The 24,911-nt window shown below is 37.5% G+C and overlaps 1 protein-coding gene and 1 non-coding gene across 5 annotated transcripts in view; both read left to right on the top strand.

The window, feature by feature from the left end:
- Positions 1 to 24,911, top strand: part of ZNF382 (zinc finger protein 382) — a 51,516-nt gene continuing 26,605 nt past the window's right edge. The window contains exons 1-2 of one of the 4 annotated variants that reach the window (XM_036832870.1): positions 1 to 538; positions 17,408 to 17,535. The gene's annotated coding sequence lies outside the window, so the exon portion shown is untranslated. Of the gene's footprint in view, positions 539 to 17,404; positions 17,536 to 24,911 lie in introns of all 4 variants that reach the window. The other 3 variants (XM_036832871.1, XM_036832873.1, XM_036832872.1) reach the window with 3 other exon arrangements.
- On the top strand, positions 18,701 to 18,772 carry TRNAV-UAC. The gene has a single exon. It is a non-coding gene; the product is annotated as a tRNA-Val (tRNA).

Raw genomic sequence — 24,911 nt, forward strand, 5'->3', positions numbered from 1 at the left:
CTCTGGGGCCTGTGGGAAATGTAGTCCAACACCGAAAAAGTCCAGACTTGAGAGCGGAGCGTGGAGCCCACCAGCTGCAGAGACACCCCCCTCCCCGCCCTGAGACTCCCGGGAATTCCAGGGCGCAATGATCGCACGCCTTTGGTGGAGGGGTTGCAGCTGGTTGTCCTTCCAGACGCCGAAGAGCCGGGTGATGGTCCTCTGAGAGCGAGGTGAGGTCGCGGAAGGAAGAAGAGCCCAAGCCGAGGAAGTAATCGCAAACCTGGGCCGGGGAGGGCAGAAAAGGGAACCGGAAGCCGGGTGCGGACCAAGGAGGCAAACGGAAGAAGCCTGGCTAGGGTAGGGCTGGCTGAGAATTGGAAGCTCCGGGCCTAGGAGGGAAGAGGGAGTTGGGAACCCGGCAGAGGAGGGCCGGGGCGGAAATCGTGAATCTCTGCCGAGGGAGGCCGGGCTAAGAAGGGCTGAAGCCGTGCGGAGGGACTTCGGGCAGGAGAGAGCCCAGGCGAGTTCACTCAGGCCTGTACGTGCGGGACCCCAGGTCCGTGATCGTGAACCAGAGGGTCTAGGGTTTTGTTGTTTTTGTCAGTTTTGCCCCTTGAGAAAGCCCCAACACCCACGGCACATAGCAGACGCGCAGTGAGTGTATGCATGCCCTTGGCGTGTTTAATATCATCACCGCCAGGAAGTTCCCTGGTGTCCTTTTCCTGTTAGTCTCACAGCAGAGACAGCCATGGTTCTGATACATGTCATCGTAATTTAGTTTTGTCAGTTCTACAGTTCCAATTGTCTCCTTTAGCTCATCCTAGTATTGTAAGATTTATTAATGTTGTTTAGTTCATTCCTTTTGTTTCTAGACAGCATTCCATTGTGCAAATGTGCCACAGTTTGTGTTTTCATTTTCTCTGTATGAACATTTAGTGTATTTCCAGGTTTTATGTATTTTGATAACGCTGGCATGTTTCTATTTCTCCTGGGGAGATACCTAGTGGAAGAAAATGCTGATAATAGGTTAAGTTTCTATTTAACTTTCTAAGAAGCTGACAAACCTTGTAGGATTAGTTACGATTTCTGTTTGAGACTGTATGTGACTGTGAAGTAAGTGGTTTCTGAGTTTGATTTGGTATTCTATGGAATTAGGAGACGGGCTCAGTGGAGTCAGGAATATCACGTAGGGTCCATGGAATTATGGTTTTGTGAAGTGGGTGAGATCATAGGAAACAAGGTGTCTGTACCAACTCTTACCATGATTTTGTGTGTTCATTATAATGTGACTGTGAAAGTGGATCACTACATAAGCGTTATTAATGAATGACTGCGAAACTGTGTGTGCCTAGTTAGGTGTGTTTCATTTTGGTTCTGCTTGCAGAATTATGACTGTTTCTAATCAAGTAAAATAGCAATATAAGATTATCCAAAGGAAATGAAAACAGGATATTAAAGAGATACCTGACTCCTATCTTCACTGCAGCAATATTCACAACAGCCAAGACATGGAAACAGCCTGAGTGTCCACTGGCAGATGAATGGATAAAGAAAATGTGTGTGTTTACACACATGCACTCATTCACACACACACTCATTCACACACACACACACACTCTGGAGTATTATTCGGCCTTAAAGAAGGAAATCCTGTCATTTGTGACAACATGGAAGGACACTGAGGGCATTATGCTAAGTGAAATAAGTCAGACAGAGAAAGGCAAATACTATGTTCTCACTGTATGTGGAATCGAAAAAACCCGAACTCATTGAAATAGAGAGTAGAATAATAGTGGTTGCCTGAGGGTGGGAGAAAGGGAGAGATGTTGGTCAAAGGTTATAAGATGAATAAGTTCTGGGGATCTAATGTACAGCATGGTGACTATTATTAATAATACTCTGTATTATATACTTGGAAGTTATTAAGTGATTAGATCTTAAATGTTATCACCACACACAAAAAAGCATAATTATATGAGGTAACTAACCTTATTGTGGTGATCTTTTCCCAATATATGCATGTAACAAATCATCACATTGTACACCTTAAACTTAAGTATGTTACTTTAAAAAAAAAGAATTGGAAAGTAGGAGGTAAAATTAATTTCTAGATGACTGGATTGCATACTTGGAACACCATCAGAACTAATTCTAATATGTTGAAATGACTAGGGTTCAAGAAGTAGTACACAAGAAAGTACTTTTTTTACCTCTATGTACTACTTTTAACAGATTTGAGTGAGTTTTTTTTCCCTGTTCCTGGATGAAATTATGGGTGATTTAATAACTTTTTCAGTCGCTCTAAGCTAAGGAAAGGTATCTGAAATACTTCGAATCACAAGGTCAGTCTCATAGCAATTAAATTAGTCATTTTCTAATAAAAATGTTTACTGTAAAAAATCAATATTTAAACTTCATTTAAAGCAAAAATTTCTTCCATCTGACTGAAACCTGCAGTGTGGAAAAGTACATAATCAGTTTCTTCTCTATTTCCCTAACCTGTATTACTGAATAGTTAATATTTAGCATAATGAATATTAATATTTAATAGTAACTGTTTACTATGTAAGTAGGCAGACTTAAGTTGTTATGGAAACTCTAAGGTAAGTGCAGTTTCACATGGTTTCTTATGTCTCCCTTCTCTCTTCCTTGTTCATTATTCTAAAAAAGAATCGAAAAGAGCAAAGGTCCTCTCTTGCAAATCTTAAAGCCATGGCTCTGAGTAGATGATGTTTCTTTTCTCCTTTCTGCAATAGTCTTTTTCCCCTAGCATATATGAGCATTTTCCCATTTTGAAACTTCCTGGAGATAGGATTCCCTTTCATGAAACTGGTCCACATTTCCTTTTATTCTCTCCAGATAACCCTGTACCTTATCCAAGATCTTCTTCTAATTTTAACTAATGTTCACTTACTAATTGCATGTTTTGCTCAGCATCTCCTTTCTCATGCCCACAAATGGAAATACATTCTCTTGAATTAAATAAGCATATATTCCTTGAATGAACCTTTCTTGTCTAGACAGTGATTTGATGTCTAAGTAGTGAGTGCTTAGGAGAGCCCATACAAGAAGACTTTATTATGTCCACAGACCTTGGTTTTCTAGTGAGTAAAGATAGACGTAAAATCAATACATTATAATATTAGTATATGGCAAGAAGGGAGGTCCCCATGTTACACTGTGTCCTTTCTTCCATCTCCAGCTCACCCTTATGGATCGTGTTTCTCCATCTCTCCCTTGTAGTCATATCCCAGGAGTGCTTTGTCCCATTTACACATCTCCATTCTGTAACAGGCACCAAAGGCATGGAAGTAATCTATGGTTGAAAGAGCAGATAGAAAAGCCTACTTTCTATACACGGTAAAGCACTGGAGAAGAGAGAGGTCAAGAGAAGCAGGTCCTTGGTGACAGGAGCCTAGGAATAGAGCAGGCCTTGAACCTCAGTAAAATTAGAAAAGGTGCCCTAAGCCTTCCTCTGGTCATTAATTCAATACTACCCACTCTTTTTTCTTCTCCATGCCTCTCTTACACTTTTTAAAAAGTGAGGAAATCATTCCATTTTTTTCTCTCCTCTAGGTAAGAGGCAAGAACAAAGTACAGTAGAAATTTTTAAATTATTTATTTTTAAAATTTATTTTTTATTTATTGATTTTTGGCTGCGTTGGGTCTTTGTTGCTGTGCACGGGCTTTCTCTAGTTGCACTGAGCGGGGCTACTCTTAGTTGCGGTGTGCGGGCTTCTCATTGCAGTGGCTTCTCTTGTTGCAGAGCACGGGCTCTAGGTGCGCAGGCTTCAGTAGTTGTGGCCCACGGGCTCAGTAGTTGTGGCTCGTGGGCTCTGGAGCACAGGCTCAGTAGTTGTGGCGCACGGGCTTAGTTGCTCTGCAGCACGTGGGATCTTCCTGGACTGGGGATCAAACCCATGTCCCCTGCATTGGCAGGTGGATTCTTAACCACTGCACCACCAGGGAAGTCCCAGCAATTTTTTTAAAAGAGAGACATAACAAGTGAATGCCTGTCCCTACTCCCCCTACAAACACAGAGAAATGCCATCTAAACTATGACAAAATGTCTTAAAAATGGTCAAGTTCAAAAGAAAAGAAACAGAAAAAGGAAAATTCTGCATCCAGAAACAAAGAGATGAATCACAACAGTAAATGTAAAGGTAACTTTGAGCTGACGCCTCATAGAGATCTTTGATCCCATATATAATGCTTAAGAGTACTAACTGGGGTCTGGGGTTCTAATTTCTACACAGGAACTGGGGGCAGAGAGCTGGAACTAAGACCCTGCTTAGTCCTATAAAATATTTCTAGAAAAATACTACTCACTGGCCCAAAGAGATGAGGGAGCTTGCAATCTCTGAGACTTTTTTAGGGGATTGGGGGCAAAAAAATAAAAATACTGTATTACTTATATGAAGTACCTAGAGTAGTCAGACATATAGAAACAGATGGCAGGATGGTGGTTGCCAGGGGCTGGGGAAGAGGAAATGGAGAGTTACTGTTTAATGGATACAGTTTGAGTTTTGCAAGATGAAAAGTTCTAGAGACTGGTTGCATAACAATGTGAATATACTTAACAGTATTGATCTGTACACTTTAAAATGGTTAAGATGGTAAATTGTATGTTATGTGTGTTTTACCACACTTTTAAAAAATGAATAAAGGCTGAAAGAAACTAGAAAAAGACAACCCAAAAAACGAAACCCAAAATAAGTAGAAGAAATAAAAATAGGCAGAAATTAATGAAGTAGAAAGCAGACAATAGAGAAAATGAATAAAACCAAAAGTTGTTTATTTAGAAAGAGTTTTAAAATTTATAAATCCATATTAAGAATAGTTAATAAAAGAAAAAACACAAATTACCCATGTCAGAAATGAAAATGGAGGTATCACTACAGATCCCACAGATAGCAAAAAAATAAGGGAATGTTATGAACAAGTTGATGCCAATAAATTAGACAACACAGATAAAATGTTATTATTGCTTGAAAAGCACAACTTCCCAAAACTAACTCAAGAAGAAATAGGAAAACAGAATCTCTCCATATCTATTAAAGAAATTTAATTTTTAATTAAAAAAATTCCTACATGGAGAACCTGGTTGAATTCTACTGAAATGCTTACAACTCAGCAGGAAGTAAATGTAACAGCACTGCTTTAGAAATTCTTTTAACTCAGGGCACATGAGATTAAGTTGAAATAAACAACAACCTCTTCCTCCACTGAAATGAGCTGAAAAACAAAAACTATAAATCAACAAGAAGGGACTTCCCTGGTGGTCCAGTGGTTGAGAATCTGCCTTCCAATGCAGAGGACACAGGTTCGATCCCTGGTCAGGGAACTAAGATTCCACATGCTGTGGGGAAACTAAACCTGCACGTGGCAACTAAGCCTGCGCGCCACAACTACTGAGCCCGCACACCATAACTACAGAGCCTGCGTGCCGCAACTACAGAGCCCACATGCTCTGGACCCCACGTGCCACAACTAGAGAGCCCACGTGCCGCAACTACTGAGGCTGTGTGCTCTGGAGCCCGCACACCACAACGAAGAGCCCGCCCACCACAACAAAAGATCCTGTGTGCTGCAACTAAGACCCGACACAGCCAAAATAAATAATTAAATAAAAAGGAAGGAAATTTTTAAAATCAAAAAATTTTTAAAAGTAAATCAACAAGGAAAAAGCCATCACAGGAGAGTCAGCAGGTAAAGAAATAAAGTTGGTGGTGGGTAGGGGAATTGGGTGAAGATGGTCAAAAGGCACAAACAAGTAAGTACTGGAGATATACAACAATATGACTATAGTTAACAATGCTGAATAGCATATATGAAAGTTACTAATCCTAAAAGTTCTCATCAGAAAGAAAAAAATTATTTTGTAACTATGTGAGGTGACAGGTATTAACTAAACTTATTGTGGTGATCATTTCACAATATATACATGTGTCAGGTGATCATGCTGTGCACCTTAAGCTTATATGATGTTATATGTCAATTACATCAGTAAAACTGGGCGGGGGGTAGAAAGTTGGTACCTACAAGAACTGCATCTAATATGACAACATAAAAGAATATGAAATAAATGTTTAAAATGGAAAAGTCAACAAAAGCACAATACATAAAAAGAATCTGCAGATATTAAAAGAATAAAGAGAATTTCCAGAAATAAAAATCAAAGTAAAAAAAACAAAAACCTAAGAACTTAAAGAATTAACACTACTGAAAAATAAATTATTAGACTTAAACATATATCTGAGGGAATCACCTAGAAGGCAGCACAGAGATGAAATGTGAAATATAGAAGGGAAACTATAAGAGATATAGAAGAAAATGAAAAGGTTCAATACATATCTAATGTCATAAAAGGAGGGAAATAGAGAAAGGAGGGGAGGCATCAGAAAAGAAAATGGTTTAGAACTTTTCATAATTAAAGTCGTGATTTCACGATCAGGAATCAAAATAAGTTGTAAGTGGGATAATGAAAGTAGACCTAATACCTAGACACATCCTGATACTGCAAAATAACAAATCTTCTGAAGGAAAGAAAAAGAAAGAAAACATGTTACCTAAAAGGAATGATGATTAGGCACATGAGATGTCAGAAGACAATGGAATAATACCTTCAAAATGATAAAGGAAAAATAGCAGTCAAGAATGGGGCAAAATAAAGACATTTTAAGGCAAAGAATGGGGATTCTTTCATAGACTCACTGGAGAATTTCTAGAACATACACATTAGCAAGAAGTAAATTGATCCCAGAAAGACAGAATGAGATAAAATTGGTTGGGAAGTCTAAGTAAGTGTATACTAAGTAGTAATGATTAATTAATGGCGTTTCAAAACAAAAGATTAAAAGGCACTAACTAACAATAGAAAGAATAGACTTAAAGCATTCTAAAATCTTCGAGGTGTCCTCTCCCAGTGAAATCATGGACGATGCTAACTTTTTTCAGTAATAGTGTGTGACTAAGCATGGAGTACTGCCAATCAGGGAAGCTCACCTGAGCCTTGGTGTCCAGAGTTTCTACTGGGGCTCAGTCATATAGACATGGTTGACTGCCTGCATGGCTGACCTTAGTTTCCAGCCCCCTCCAGAGTTTGCGCTAATACTGCATGACTCAAAACTCCAACCTAAATCACATTATTAGACTCTTCGGTTTTTACCCTCAGGTAAACAAAGATGCTATCAAGCAGGACATTCCAAGGGTTTAGTGATCACCTCCCAGGAGCCAAAGGCAAAGGCAAGACCTCTCTTTGTGTAAGGTTAATTCTTTACTACATAAGAATAAACACAGAAAATATTACAATAAATAAACTAATAGTATATGTTAGGAAAACTCAGAAACAAATTCAAGAATAAATTACAAATGAAAGTTTACCAGAAGTGAAGACAAACAAGCAATAAAGAAAAACAATAAAACCACAGATTATATCTTAAGACAAATAAAATTTTTAAAACTACAAATTTTCAAAGTAAAGAATATATAAGCAGCCAGGGGCTCAATAGTCTACCATAAGAGTTTTCAGTTCTGGGATAAGGAAATTGATTCACTTGGTGTTTATGCCTGCCACAAGAGTGGTGGGTCTTAGTATCAGGGCTTGCTTGCCCACAGCCTCTATGAGATTTTTTTTCCAAAAAAAAAAAATTCAAAATAAAGGTATAAAAAGAGAAAGAGTTCACATATCTTCTGTCAGAGTGGTGGAAAATGGAGTCCATGGAGGAGCTCAATCTTCTTGACCACAACTGGGGAGAGAATCAGGGTCTAGGCCCATGTGTTGACATGTACAGAGAAACTCAGGCAGAGTTTGTGGTCTGCATGGATGACAGCCTGGATACATGCAGAGTAACTGGGTAATAACAGTATACTGAGGATATCTGGAACCATGATTCTCATAGTCAGAGAAGATAGGTACAAACATGTAAAGGAAGAGGTCTGAAATAAACCTTGTTAAATTGGATTGGAATTAGAGGTGTCAGTGTCCACTACACAATTTTAAAAAGTGTTTAAATCTTAACAAGGCAGAATTCTATATTCAGAGAAAATATATTCAAGAATGAACGAAAAATAAAGACACTTTTAGATAAGAGAAAACTAACAATTTGTTACCAATAGACCTGCATTACAAGAAATGCTAAAAGGAAGCTCTTCAGGCTAAAACAAAATGCTACCAGTGGGGAAATGGGATCTTCAGGAACACAGGAAGAGAGCATAAATGGTAACTCTCTGGATAAATGTAATAACTCTTTTATTTTAACTTCTTTAAACTACATATAAGTATTCAAGGTAAAAATTATAGTGTGTTGTATTTATATAGATATAGTTTATATAGCTAGTAGAGTGGCTATACTGTTTTCAGATAAACTACATCAGTGATAAAGAGGGACATTTCATGATAGAAGAGTCAATACATTAGGAAGAATTATTGTCATATATGTGTACACACCTAAAAATACAACATCAAACAACACTGCACTTGCATGACCCTAAGAATGACTGCCTCCTTAAATTTTCCACCCTAGGTGCTTTACTCAATTCAGCATTACTGTAGTCCTGACCCTGATTTTAATATCTGTCTCTCAGCAATTGAAAAAAATACAAGACAAAAAAAAATCGTGAAGACATAAATGATATGAACTATCAACCAACTTGGACAAATTAATATTTGTACAATAATTCACCCAACATCCATCGAATACATATTCCTTTCAAGTGCACACAGCATATTCACCAATGTAGACTATATATTGGGCCATACAAAAAGTGTCCATGAATTTCAAAGGATCAAAATCATACACAGTGTATTCTCTGATGAAATGGGACTAGATTGGAAATCAATAACAATGAAGTAGCTAGAAAACACACAAATGTTTGGAAATTAAGCAACACACTTCTATATAATCCATGAGTTAAAGAGGAAATCAAAATGGAAATAAAATATTTTGGACTGACTGATAAAAATACAATATATAAAAATTTGTGGAATGGAGTTAAAGTAGGGAATTTCTGGCTTTAAATGTTATATTAGAAGAGAAGGGTCTAAAATCAGTAACCAGAGGTTCCACTTTAAGAAGCTAGAAAAAGAAAGGCAAAGTAAACCCTCAGTACCTAGAAGGAAAAAGAGAAGAAATAAACTAAATAGAAAATAGACATACAATTAGCCAAACCAAAAGTGATTTCTTTGGAAAGAGCAACAAAATTGATTAAACCTTACCTAGAATTGTTAAAAATAAAAAACTGCAAAGACAAGTCACCAATATCAGGAATGAAAAAGAACTTATCACTAAGGAACATATAAATAGTAGAAGTCTAACAAGGGAATTATTATGAACCACTTCATTGCAACAAATTTGACAACTCAGATGAAATGGACAAAATTACTGAAAAATATAACAGTATAAGACAGACACAAGATGAAATAGAATATCTGAATAGCCCAATACCTATTAGAGAAAATGAATTTGTTATCATAAACAAAGAAAACTCCAGGGCTAGCTAATTTTACTAGAGGATGCTACCAGACATTCAAGAAATAATGCCAATCTTATACAAACTTTTCTAGAAGAGAGGAGGAAATAGTTCACATCTTGTTTTATGAGGCCAGTACTACACTAATACCAAAACTTGAGAGAAAATGACATACTAAAGCTTTGTGCAAAATTTCTTAAGAAAGTGTTAGCAAATTGGGTAGGAAAAACACATTCCTCCTGTGTTTCTCCTTTAGTCTTACACTGCTATCCCACTTTACTTCTGGTCAGCAAAAGTATGGGTTTTTTTTAACATCAGCTGGGTGTCCTAAAATTTAACTCAATTCTGATGCCATCTACCTAGAGATAGCATCAGATCCCACAGGTTAAGGGCACAGTCCCAAAAGACTGTCTTCCCCACTCCCCCACCCCATTTCAGATGCCAATCAAAAGCCCCAGGTTGTCACCTGTACTTTTGACCAACTGGCTATAAATCGGGGTTCTTCATTGGGTATGAGCATTTCCTAGAACTCACAGAACTCAGAAACACTTATGTTTGCCAGTTTGTTATATAACAGAATATATCATAAAGGATACAGACGAACAGCCAGATGAGGGGGTACATAGAAGGAGGTCTGGAAGGGTCCCAAGCCAAGGAGCTTTTGTCTCCATGTTGGGCCACACCACCCTCCCAGTATGTGACTGTGTTCACCGACCTGGAAACTCTCAGAATCCCATACTTTGGGGATTTTTATGGAGGCTTTATCATGTAGGCATAATCAATCATTAGCTTAATCTCCAGCTCCTGTCCCCTACCCATGATGGGTGGGGCTGAAAATTCCAAGCTTCTAATCATGGCTTGATATTTCTGGTGACCAGCTACCATCCAGGGGCCCACCAAGAGTTACCTTCTCAGAACAAAAGACACTCTCCTATTACCTAGGAAATTCCAAGGGATTTAGGAACTCTGTCAGGAACCAGAGTCAAAGACCAAATATTAGAACAAAAGATGCTCCTAGTACTCTTATGACTTAGGCAAATACAAGGGTTTTAGGAGTTCTATACTAGGAACTGGGGGCAGAGATCAACATATATTTTTCTATTATTTCACACAAATTTAATATGGAAATATATATAAGGAAATACAACATGACCCACGAATATAAGATTGAGTTAATGATCAAAAATCAATTTAATTGATCATATTAGTTGAATAAAGGAGTAAAGACATATTGCTTCAGTAGATTCAGAAAAAGTATCTTACAAAATATAATATCCCTTCATGATAAAAACTCTCAGCAAGCTAGGACTAGAGAACTTGCCAAATTTGATAGAGCATCTACACAAAACCTCCACCTATGTGTAATGATGAAATATTAAACATTATCCTCCTATGACCAAAAAAGGACAACAATGTCTACTTTCACTACTTCTATTCAACACTGTATTGGAAGTCCTAGCAATTACATTAAGGCAATAAAAATGAATGAAGATATAAACACTGGCAAAGAAGAAGAAAACCCTATTTGTAGATGGCAATTGTTTGTTTACAAAATCCTAAAGAATCTGTAAAGCAAGAACTAGCACTTATAAGTAAATTAGAAAAGTTGCTGGATACAAAGTTATTATATAATAAACTAATTTTATATAGTAACATCAAACAATTGAAAAGTGAAAAATTTTTTTAAAAGGCCTAACAGTTGTAATTAAAGTTCCCTGCCTGATCAGCCCTCACTCAGCTGAGCTCTCTGTCTTCTTGACAACCCTCCCAGCTTCTTCCCTTGCTCGAATATGGTGGTCACACTGCCTATAAGAAATAAATATGAAATAATGTATAAAAATATTTATAAGAATTAAAACCAACTCTATAAAACATTTTGAGAATTAAATTTCTAATGACCTGTAAGCAAAAATAATATTGGTGAAGACTTCAGAGAAGGGTAGAGGGATTGAGAGAACAGTCACCTTAGGGTGATGAAAGAATCACAAAGAATAGAGATGAGAGAGGTAAGAAAGGTCTTATTTAAACCTATACTGGTTCTCTCTGTATTAAAAGGCAATGTAGTATAACAGTTAATTCAATGAGAACTATGTTGGCTATGATTACTATATTTTTGTTTGTTATTTGCTAAGAGGACAAATGGAGATTTCTGAAACATTCACAGGTTCTTTCTAGAATGCTAAACAAATGCTGATAAATGCAAAGTTCATGGATTGTCATTTTCAATGACAATGTAGGTCAAATAAAAAAAATTTTGTTATAAGAAATGAATTTGTTCACTTCATTTAAAATATTTTTTGACTCAGTCCATCACCATGTAAATTGTAGAGATTACTTTGAAAATCAGTACAAATCAGGATTTTTTTTGTCTGTACTAAAGGTGGGTCCGAAAATAATGTACAGCATCTTTACCAATTCTGAGTTCAAACACAATATAACACCTGGTTTCTTTGGCAATACGTATGTCTTAAATGTCCCACAAATCACATCTAGCTCCCTGGGTATCAAAGAAGGTAGAAATTATATGAAGGGGCTGAGAAAAGTATGACCATCATGAAGGATAAATGTCATGAAGGATGGTGAGGTGTCATCTGCAACACAACAAAGCTTAACCCATTCCTTTGAAAACAGGGTGAAAAAAATCATCTAGTTTCTTAAAAGATAGCCTTGATATTCCAGAGAGAATATTTAAATTATTTGAGGCAGATAGCTTACCCAGTGAAACTAAATTGCTGTTTTCCATCATCGCATCCCAGTACAATTCCCTCAGAGCAGAACCCCAGATATTCCATTCCTCCTGAGTGAACTCTAGGGCCGCTTTCCTGAATGTTACCCATTCCTAAAAGCACAAACCCAAGCATTACTGGTGAAATTCAAGAAATGTTTTCAAAATAGAAAGAGAGTAGATAAAGGTTTGAAATCCAAGAAGGGGGCTATATAGCAAGCAAATAGGCTGTGGCTGGAAGTCTATGGTAAGAGAAGTTAAGGAAATCAGTGTTTCAGAAACAGATTTTACACATATTTTTAAGTAATCTAGTTGATTTAGTTCATGCCTATTATGTGATTCCTCAGTTATAAAAACATGTCTAGAAACATGGCTAGAAATGAATAAAAGAATCACAATTTACTAATTAACTGAAATAGTGAATATGAGCATACTGCATGCCATATGCCTACCTCATAAGTTATTAATAAATGTGAATTTTTACATCCTCTTTTTCCATTATAGACTAAGAAAATATAATTCATGGAATTTCTTTTCCAACATAGTATTAAATCTCTATATAGATATATAGAGAGATAATAGTTTGCGTAAAATTAAAGAATTTCTTCAAGCCTCAGGTTCATCATTATGTTATATACCATTTTTTTTCTAGTTGTCATTTTTTTACTGGTTTCATATTTCACACTGAATTGTTCTCTAACTTGTTTCGTTTTGGGTGTTAAGACCATTATTTTAAAATACGTAATAAGCACTAAACTTTCTTATGCCAAAGTATTTAGTAAATTTTTCAACAGCTACAGTTAATCTAGTAGATATATCACTCTTAATTATTCTTTTATACTACCAAGTTTAGGGTGGGGGAAAAAATCTCTAACATCTTTTCTACTGATGGGAGTCTATAGTTATCTACTTCTTTTAAATCCAGCTGAGCCACCATCCCTCACTGAATACTTTAGTTGATCCTGAGTTAGTGGATATAAAATACAGAATGGTCCATAATCACATAGAAAATCATCTTAAACCAGCACAGACTTTTCAAGTACACAATAAATCTTCCTCCTGATAATCATCTTTCCATGACTGATTCCCAAGGTAGATCCCTGATATCTCTGTATGCAAGTCCCAATTTTACTCCTACCCAATCCTAAAAGCCTCATAAAACATGTAATCTCAACACATACCAACACTGGGGACAATCAACTGCCAATCGTGTATTTTCCTAGAAAATGCAAAGAATTTCTAAGTTTTTCCATGAGTAATTAAATGGGACCAACTTCTCTTAATCATCCCTCCACCATTCTTTGGATGGTGAAATACCTCCTCCTCAAGCGATTTAATTTTACTCCATAACTCTTCTTGAAAGAAGGCTGAACTTATAGGAGATGCTACACATTAATGGAAGAACAGGGAGACCCATCAGGAGGACCCTGGGCTGGCTGGCATCATACTTCACTGGTATGGGAGGAACTGGGGACAGCTTCTTAGAGATCTCTGTTACACAGGACATTTCTAAATAAAGAAATGTTCACATGATCTAATATATAACTATGTTCAAGAACTAGAGAGAAACAGCAACTTACCAAAGCCATGGTTTAAAATGGTTGAGAACTTGTCAGTACTCTTCAGGGTTTCCCTCCTGGAGAAGCACAGAGACTACAGAGGTGAGAACTGGGAAAAGAAAGTTGGTCTGACACCAGAAGTACTTCTCAGCTCTCCAAATGATACACATTAATATGTGCTTTTTTCTTTTGTCTTCCTGCCTGTAAACAGTACCTTATCAACATACATAGAAAATAACAGGTAAGATGGGTTCTGGACAAATCTAAACAGTCCACACACAAAGAATCCAGTAAACAGGCACAGATACCAAGCAGAGGTCCTCCTGTCTGAAAGTAGGATCCAGACACTTCAGCAGGAGGGTTCTGGCTCGTCCTCCACTCTGCTAATACTGGCCTGGGCCTGAGATTGGGCATATCTTCAGCAGATAACTCCTCCCGCTATTCTACTTTGCAGGGCTGCAAAGGGAAGACACCATCCACACCTAAACCTCATCTTTGGCCTCAGGGATTGGTACATACTGTAAATTCCAATAAGGCCCACAACAATATTTCAGGTCCTGCATGTTCTTCCAGAATTTTGCCATTCACCTACTTCATCAAGAAGTGGAGTTTACAGGCTTCCCTGGTGGCGAAGTGGTTAAGAATCCGCCTGCCAATGCAGGGGACACGGGTTGGAGCCCTGGTCCGGGAAGATTCCCACATGCCATGGAGCAACTGCCCGTGCACCACAGCTACTGAGCCCACGAGCTCTAGAGCCCACGAGCCACAACTACTGAACCCCAGGCACCCTAGAGCCCGTGCTCCACAAGAGAAGCCACAGCAATGAGAAGCCCACGCACCACAACAAAGAGTAGCCCCCACTCACCGCAACTAGAGAAAGACCGCACGCAGTAACGAAGACACAACACACCCAAAAATAAATTAATTTTTTTTAAAGTGGAGTTTATTTCCCTTCCTTTGAAACAGAACAGGCCTTTGTGATTCTCATGATGAATAGAGTGCAGTGGAAATGACACTATTTTCCATGGCTAGATTAGGAAAGGCAATAGAGCTTCCTAGTAACTCACTCTCAAGACGCTCACCCTGAAACCCAATCATTTTGCTGTGAGGAATCCAAGCAGCTACACAAGAAGTCCACAGCTGGATATTCCAACCACAGTCCAGCTGAGGTTCCAGCTGACTGCCAGCGTGAGCTACCAAATACGTAAGTGAGCAAGGCTTCCGATGATTCCAGCCCCCAATATTAAAACCACCCCAGCTGAAGCCAGGTAGAGCAGAGACTAGCTGTCTCCACAAAGTTCTGCCCAAGGAACAAATTAATGATTAAAACAAATGCTATCATTGTTCTAAGCCACTAATTTTGGGATTTTTTTTATGTAGAAACTGGGAATGCCTGATCACCCTACACACAAAAACAGAAAACAGTGCCATTGCAAAACAGCATTGGCCCACATGGAGTCCTACCCCCAAGCCAACACAAGTCCCAGAATCCTCCAGCTTAGCACTTCCCATTTCTTTTCTTTTTTTTAATTTTATATCTTCATTTCTTTTTAATTTTATTTATTTATTTATTTATTTATTTATTTATTTATGGCTTTGTTGGGTCTCCGTTTCTGTGCGAGGGCTTTCTCTAGTTGCGGCAAGTGGGGGCCACTCTTCATCGCGGTGCGCGGGCCTCTCACTATCGCGGCCTCTCTTGTTGCGGAGCACAGGCTCCAGACGCGCAGGCTCAGCAATTGTGGCTCACGGGCCCAGTTGCTCCGCGGCATGTGGGATCTTCCCAGACCAGGGCTCGAACCCGTGTCCCCTGCATTGGCAGGCAGATTCTCAACCACTGTGCCACCAGGGAAGCCCCCCCATTTCTTAATCACAGTCAGCTACCCTGATTCCTTCAGTAGCATCATTTACCACCTCTTTTATCAGTATTCATGCTGGAGAAAAGTAAAGCCTCTTACAGCTTGAAAACAACAAATATTTACTAAGAGCTCTATGTGATAGATGCTTTATAAACCTTACCATTTAATCTTCATCAATGCTCTATAATTTAATTTAATCTTTCCATTCAACAGATCAGAACACAAAAGGTAAAGAAGTCAGGCAATTTGCAAATTTCAGTAAGTGGAGTCTGTATAACCTCTAGCTGTTGGATATAGTATTCTATGTATGTCAGTTAGGTCATTTGCTAACATCTATCGTTAATGATTTTTAGTATCCTTGTTCTAACAGTATGCTGAAATCTTCAACAATGACTGGATTTGTTGATTCATCCTTTTACTTTTGTTAATCTTTGATTTGTATATCCTGAAGCTGTTAGTAGGTATATTCAAATTCATGATCACTATATCTTCTTTTTGGGTTTAAACTTTTATCATTATGAAACGTCCCTGTTATCTCTCGTTAAGTCCTTTTTTTTTTTTTCTGATCTTAATAGAGAGACACCAACTTTCCTTTAGTATTTGCATTATACCTCTTTCATATTTCATTTTCTGTGTCATTATACTTAATATGTGTCAGCTGCTAAAAGCATATGGTTGATTTTGTTCTTTTCAACAATTTTCTTTTTATTGGAGTGTTTAATCCATTTTCATTAAATTTAATTACTAATAATGTTGGGTACACCAACATTTGCTTTTATGTGTCCCCTCTGTTTCTTTGTTTTTCTATTCCACCATTCTTACCTTCTGTTGTATTAGTCAAATACTTTTATTATTCTAGTTTTCCCCATTAATTTATACTGTCATACATTATTCTTAGTGGTTATCATAAAGACTGCAGTATTATGCTTAACTTATTACAACTAGAACTCTCATGCAGTGGCTGTTAGAGCATAACACACTGGATATATGTACATTGGTGTCTACAAAACTAAACATAGATGTATTACATAACCCAGCAATCCTTTCCCTGTGCATCTCCACAGCAAAATAGAATGCTTAAGTCCACAAAACACATGTACAGTAATGTTCGTAGCAGTAGTATCTCTTCAAGAAAAATTAGAAACAACTCAAATTTCCAACAACAGAATAATAGAAAAATAATCTGTGCAACATCCTATAATGGAATATATAGCAAAAGAAAAGGTGCCTGCTACATGCAGCAACATGGATGAATCTCACAAAGATGTTGAAAAACAAAAGATCTATCTTTGGGCTTCCCTGGTGCAGTGGTTAAGAATCCACCTGCCAATGCAGGGGACACGGGTTCGAGCCCTGGCCCGGGAAGATCGCACATGCCACGGAGCAGCTAAGCCTGTGCACCACAATTACTGAGCCTGCACTCTAGAGCCCACGAGCCACAGCTACTGAGCCTGCGTGCTGCAACTGCTGAATCCCGTGTGCCTAGAGCCCGTGCTCTGCAACAAGAGAAGCCACTGCAATGAGAAGCCCGCGCATTCCAACGAAGAGTAGGCCCCATTCACCGCAACTAGAGAAAGCCCGTGTGCAGCAACGAAGACCCAACACAGCCAAAAATATAAATTAATTAATTAATTATTTTTAAAAAAGATCTATCATTATGTGAAGTTCAAAACAAGTAGATTTTGAATGGGGAGGTACATAGATATTTGTATTCAGTGAGACCCAGATAAAAGGGTAAACTATTCAGTTCCTATATTATTCCCCTGAATAAATACATCTGAGCAAGTTACTGTCATCTGCATTCCACCCAGCAGGAGCCAATGTGACACTGCAGAACATGTCTACACTTGAAATGACACAGATGTTCCCAGAGGGTCCTAGATGGGGAGGTAAAGTTGGCCAAGACATGGGAGCTGCAAAGCAAGTAGAAGGAAATGCGCAGGTAAGATTCAGCTTTAGCAATAACTGATTGGTTTAAAATGAATTATAGAACATCCATTCATGACTACTAAGGTAGTCATTAAATGCATGGTTATAAAAAAAATTTGTAGTTAAGAATATGTTCAATTATATCTCAATAAAACTTGGAAAAAGTATGAAAATATTCAAAACATATTCAATAGTTTTTTAAAAATAAATACATAAATATGTCATTTTGCTTGTAAAATGTATATATATATAAACAGAGAAAGAAAAGTATCTGGAAAGTTATGAAACCTTATGTTAGCATTGCTTCTCTGTGCTGTCTGTGATTTTTTTTATTTAAAACTACTTCTTAATTTAAGAGTGGCCATGTATTAATATTAATATATTTTTGAAGAATAGCTTTCTTTTTAAAGACTTTTAAAATGCATATTTATATTAATACATGGCCACTCTTAAATTAAGAAGTAGTCTTAAACAGTCTTCTCTGAACTTTGAGAAAATGCTTAGGATAAATAGATGCCAACTCTGAATGGCTTTTGTTTCTTTCTGCTCCCAACACCTAATTTAACACTTTGATTTTTTACATATGGCAAAGGAAGTTGGAGTTTTGCCTAGAAAAGAACGGTTAAAGGTCCCTGAGAGAAGTCTCATAAGTTTTGATGATGTTCTAAATGCTGCCTTCATGTCTTCCTGATGTATGGGTTTAATTCACTTCTAATTCATTCCTTTTAGCCCTGATGACCACCAAACACCTGTTTAATCTTGTTCTCTTAGTCTCATTTTTACATCTAATCTCACGAAAATTTTCTTGAATAAAACCTATTTACCTCCCCAGAGCTTTTATGTCTTCCAATATAATCTGGTCATAACCTAAGAATGCTGTCATCAGAATGTCTCTTCCACATGCATTCCCAATATGTGTCATCTGACTTAAGAGCCTTTATCACAGTCTACCTTACATTTATTCCCACATATATTTGATCTTTGCTTAATAATGAGCAACTTACCTCTTTTTAGTGCTGGTGTCCCCTCAAGTACTAGAATAAGTTCTGGCATATTGTGAGCAGGAAACATATAAAAGTAGATGAAGGTATATCTTAAGGATATTCATCATAGAGTAGTTTTGATAACCATAAAAATCTCAGGGTAGAAAAGAGGTTAAATAAATTATTGATGGGAGTTCCCTGGTGGTCTAGTGGTTAGGATTTGGCACTTACACTGCTGGGGCCTGGGTTCAATCCCTGGTCAGGGAACTGAGATCCCACAAGCCACATGGGGCAGCCAAAAAGAAAAAAAAAAATTATTGGTAGCTACTATTAATATGTACGTTAGATTTTAAAGGTGATTACCCTAATTCATAGTAAATATTGAGGAAAGACATTTGTAATGAATTAATAAGTAAGACAGGCAGGTTAAAAACTTATCGAGAGATTATGTGCAGTTGTAAATAAGAACAAGCTCTGTGGTTAAACTTTCAGAATGTCAATCTTAGCTCTAAAAGTTATTGTGTGTGTTCGTAAGTATCTTATCTGTACTGCCTAGATTTCCTTATCAATAAAGTGAGAAAAACAACAGTACCTAGTACCTCAAAGAGTTGTCAGGATTAAGTGAAAAAAAAAAAAAAAACCAACAAAATATTATCTATTTTTTATTGATGATGAAGAGACTATTTCATATCCTGTAATCCATTACCATTAAAGGAAATTCTCTTTGCTTACCATTTTTTATGAAAGTGAAATTCGAGCTTCTTAGGCCTGCTCTTCCTTATAATGCTAATATATTACAGAGCACAGCTTACAAATGTAATTTGTTTTCACCAGCAACATAACCCACAAAGAATGGGAGAAAGAAGAGGACAGCAGCTACAGATAGACACCATTCTGCCTCATAAAGCTAGCTAAGAGAATCTGACCCGCTTAAGTAACAAATTGAAAATATTAACAAAAAATCAATCTTGTTCGCTGTCTAACCCAGACTTTTATGCTGGGTTATTTGTAACTATGCATATTTATAACTACTAACATCTAATTCTGTTATCTGAAATTATAAACTCATCCTTGTCAGCATAATTTATATAATGGAGTCTCCTAAGATATTTGGTCTTGAGATATTAGTGCTATTTTCTGAAAGTTATCTAACTACGTAAAAAAAAAATATTAAATACTTAATTGAGTAGCTTTACTTGATAATTTGTTCCCCTGGAATTATGCATAAATTGTTATCTGTAAAATTGCAACAGGTCTGTCAAATCAGTTGGACGTCATCATCACTTCCTTATCCCTACTGATAAATTTGTGTATCAGGATCCACAAAATGGGGGCCACCCCAGTGGTCCAGCCCAAGTCACAAATGTAAACTTAAGTCAGCTTGCATTTACAGGAAACACCTATTAAGGAAATCTAACGTTACACCAATCACAATCTTCCAACTCAGCTTGGCTAGCTTACCTTACCCTAGAAAACTGGACCAGCTAGCCTTATAAGAAAATCCCTGACCTCCTAGCCAATTATGCCATTTCCCTGTTGCCTCTTCTAACAGTCTATAAAATTCTCTCTTGCCCAAAACCCCTTGGGAGAGTGCTCTGCTTGTGAGGTACTGTACTCCCCCAATCCATGGACTGTTTCCCTTGAATTAAAGACATCAAACTCGTTACTAAATTGTTTTAGTTTTGTCATTTGACACTACATACAAGGAAGTACAACAAACCATTGATTGGATTGAATTCCTTTTTCAAACTAAGAGCTAGAGAGGTCTTTATTCATTTAAATGATTAATTCACGTGATTTTTTTTCCTGAAAAAGACAAAATCATATAAACATAAGCATAAGGAAAAATTTAGAATGTACACCAAAATGTTAATAGTGATTATTTCTAGATGCTAAAATTATAAGTACTTTTGATTTTATAAGTGCAATCTGGATTACTATTTTTTTTCAACAAGACTGCATTCATTTGATCATCAGGAATTAACACCTATTTCCATATAAAGCATTTTTCTAAAAAGGCAATCTTCTACTTCTTATGAAAACTGTGAGCAAACAGACTGGCAAAATGACAGGTAAAAGCACTAAAACCAGTGTGACTAAATAAACCTACCAAGTCTTGTATCTTCTCTTACTGTATCTCATAAACATAGTGAGACACTTTCCATGTTAAGATTCACCTGTGAATGCTGCTCAATATTCTGTAATAACCTAAATGGGAAAATAATTTGAAAAAGAATAGATACATGTATATGTATAACTGAATCACTTTGCTGTACACCTGAAACTAACACAACATTGTTAATCAACTATGCTCCAATATAAAATAAAAATTAGAAGAAAAATCTTCAGTCCTAAAAAAAAAAAAAAAAAAAGATTCACCTGTGAATGTGCACAATTCAGGTAAGCGACACTTTCAATGTTTGGTTCATAGTAGAGGCTTAATAAATGTGGCTTTATCATTGCCTTTCTCTACTGAACGACCAGTTAATGTACCATATTGGATACAATCCTTGAAAAATTGGTAAGAAATGCCATTATAATAATTAAGCTGATTTATAATTTAGCAATTTGAGTAATTTTGTTCATAAACATGAATACTGCATAGCATTACACTTTGTATTTTTCATACTAGAATCTCTTTTTGTATCTATATAATATTAATCACTTGAATGTAATATGATTAACCTTATATTTACATGATACAGGAAATTATTTTGGGACAAACTCCTCTTAAAGTTCACTTCCAGGTGTGAATTACTGGTTCTAGGTCAGTGATTCAAACCCTGTTTGGTTCCTGTACACCTTTGACAGTCTCCAAATTATAGACTTTTTCCCCAAGAAAAATATACATTAATAAAATAAATATACAATAATTTGGTATACCATTCCAGGGCAAACCATTTAAGGTGAAGGATACCTGTTATAGACCATCTAAGCATATAGCTTGTTTTCTTAAAAATGCCCATTACAATAACTTTATATTTTCATTGCTCCTCATTCATGAATGTGGGATGACTTAGGATATCCACATAATAACAACAGGGTTCTTTTTAATTTTAATATTTTTAACTTATTTATTTATTTTGGTTGTGCGGGATCTTAGTTGCAGCACACAGACTTCTTAGTTGCAGCATGTGAACTCTTTAGTTGCGGCATGCAGGATCTAGTTTCCCGACCAGGGATTGAACCTGGGTCCACTGCATTGGGAGCACAGAGTCTTACCACTCGACCACCAGGGAAGTCCCAATAACAGGTTTTTAGGGGTTTTTTTTTCTTTTTTTTTTTCCTATAAATTTATTTATGTATTTATTTATTTTATTTTTGGCTGCATTTGGGTCTTTGTTGCTGTGCACGGGCTTTTCTCTAGTTGTGGCGAGCAGGGGCTACTCTTCGTTGCGGTGCACAGGCTTCTCACTGCAGTGGCTTCTCCTGTTGCGGAGCACGGGCTGTAGGTGCACGGGCTTCAGTAGTTGTGGCTTGCGGGCTCTAGAATGCAGGCTCAGTAGTTGTGGCACACGGGCTTAGCTGCTCCGTGGCATGTGGGATCTTCCCAGACCAGGGCTCGAACCCATGTCCCCTGCATTGGCAGGCAGATTCTTAACCACTGTGCCACCAGGGAAGTCCCCCCGTAACACGTTTTAATTTAAGCACTTATTATTGCCAGCCACTGTCCTAGTGCTGTTAATATTAACTCTCCTAATCCTCATAAAAACTCTTTGAAATTGGTACTATTATTTGTGTTTTACAAACAATAAACTCTGGAACAGAAAGACACTGAATATATTGCCCAAATTCACAAATACTTACAAGACCAAGATTTTAATCCAGATACTCTAGATTAGGGGTCAGTTAATTTTTCTGTAAAGGACCAGATAGTAAATATGTTGGGCTTTGTGGGCAAAAGAGAAAATCAAGGATATTATGCAGGTGCTAATATAACAAGAGAGAAAACAAATTTCCATAGAAGTTTTTGACAAAATTCAAAACTTTATTTATGAACACTGAAATTTGAATTTCATATAATTTTCACGTCATGAAATATTGTTCTCCTTTTGATATGTTGTCAATTATAGAAAAATGTTAAAACCAGTCTTGGTTCACAGGCCATAAAAAAATTGGCTACAAGCTGGATTTGGCCTGCAGGGTCATGGTTTGCTGACCTCTGCTCAAGACTCAGAGACCATTATACAGTGCTGACTCAGTCTACACAATTGTGTGACTCGAAAAAAACTGATGCTGCCAAATCTTATTCAATAACTGGTTGGTACCACATAAATCTTCTAATTCCTTGGGAAAAAATTTCTGCCCTTCTTGAAAGACATGTCTCTGTACATACCCCTAATAATATTCTTAAAGGTCTCCAAAACAGAAGACCATTTTTACTGAAGACTGTTTCTGAAATCAATCAAACCTTCTCCTACCTTGCCATTTTCCCACTCATGTCTTTGAAGAAAATCTAAAGTATCTAATGTGTAATTCTACCTAAGCATTAACAAATCACCATGTAAAGGAGGACTGTTTCTGTGTCATGGGACTGCTTAGACAAAAACAGCACAAGGGGAAAGTGTTGCCAAGTGGTTATACAAAAATTAACTGTAGGAAGGGCATTTGATAAGGAACTGGGAAAGAAGGGGATCCATCCTCATGGTACTATCATTAACTGGGAATAGAAGGCTTGGCCAGGTAAATGGATTAGTCACTATTTGGCAGGGCATTTAAGATGAAGTTATTCTATATCCTGAGAAACAAAAATTCATTCCATGAAACAAAAACCTCAAATGACTTCTAGGAAAGCGGAACCCTCTTGCACTGTTGGTGGGAATGTAAATTGATACAGCCACTATGGAGAACAGTATGGAGGTTCCTTAAAAAACTAAAAATAGAACTACCATATGACCCAGCAATCCCACTACTGGGCATATACCCGGAGAAAACCATAATTCAAAAAGAGTCATGTACCGAAATGTTCATTGCAGCTCTATTTACAATAGCCAGGACATGGAAGCAACCTAAGTGTCCATCAATAGATGAATGGATAAAGAAGATGTGGCACATATATACAATGGAATATTACTCAGCCATAAAAAGAAACAAAATTGAGTTATTTGTAGTGAGGCAGATGGACCTAGAGTCTGTCATACATTGTGAAGTAAGTCAGAAAGAGAAAAACAAATACCGTGTGCTAACACATATATATGGAATCTTAAAAAAAAAACAAAAGGTTCTGATGAACCCAGGGGCAGGACAGGAATAGACGCAGACATAGAGAATGGACTTGAGGACATGGGGAGGGGGAAGGGTAATCTGGGACAAAGTGAGAGAGTAGCATTGACATATATACACTACCAAATATAAAATAGGTAGCTAGTGGGAAGCAGCTGCATAGCACAGGGAGATCAGCTCTGTGCTTTGTGACCACTTAGAGGGGTGGGATAGGGAGGGTGGGAGGGAGATGGAAGAGGGAGGGGATATGGGGATATATGTATACATATAGCTGATTCACTTTGTTATACAGTAGAAACTAACACAACATTGTAAAGCAACTATACTCCAATAAAGATGTTAAAAAAAAAAAATGACCTCTAGCTTGGCTTTGAGATGTGCAGCTGCTACACTTTTCTCCTTTCACGGCCCTTCTTTTGGGATACAGCAAAACTTGGAAGGAAAAGGGGATCATGACATACTAAGCCTTTCATACCAAGACAGGCTAAATAAGAACACATTCTTCATCACTAGCAAGCCTCCATCATCCATGTTAAATATACCCAATGGAAGTAAGAGAAAGACTGGAATACTGTTGACCCTTCCCTGTATCATAAAAAAAAGTCAGGTTGACTGAAGCCTAGGAGCAGAATCTGTTTCTGTGTTCACAGCAGTTTCCTGTCAACAAAGCTATGAAAATGCTGTAGATCTGCAATATGCAGCTTGCCCCCACAGAGCTTCCAAGAGGAATCTTTGGAGGAAGGACTCCTACTCTTGGTGCCTTAATATCATGTCTTCCCAGGACCCTGCCTTGAGGGCAATTCCAGCTCTAAAATCCCCGTAATAAACACAGAGCTTTGGTTTTTTTAGTTGGAACCTTCATTCTAGGTCTATATTCAACTTCCCTTCGAATATTTGAGACCTAGAGTGCTAGCCATTTTTGTGCAGCTAGCATTTCTGCGCAGTGTGGCTATAACAGGTGAAAACACACAGGCAGTGAAAGAAAGCCCAGTGCAACAAATTCCAAGAAACCATGGAATTGACAATTAGCTCCAAAACAGGTTACACTGAATGTACTGCATGCCTGTGTATTAAGCACTAGGCTAGACAGTAGATACAGGGTGCAATGATGAAGGCAACAGGGGCCATGCTTTAGAACTGGGGACCTCTGTGGTTAACAAGGGGCTCGCAGTCTTTGACAGGC

Source organism: Balaenoptera musculus, chromosome 19 (assembly GCF_009873245.2).
Source record: "Balaenoptera musculus isolate JJ_BM4_2016_0621 chromosome 19, mBalMus1.pri.v3, whole genome shotgun sequence".
Taxonomy (NCBI): domain Eukaryota; kingdom Metazoa; phylum Chordata; class Mammalia; order Artiodactyla; family Balaenopteridae; genus Balaenoptera; species Balaenoptera musculus.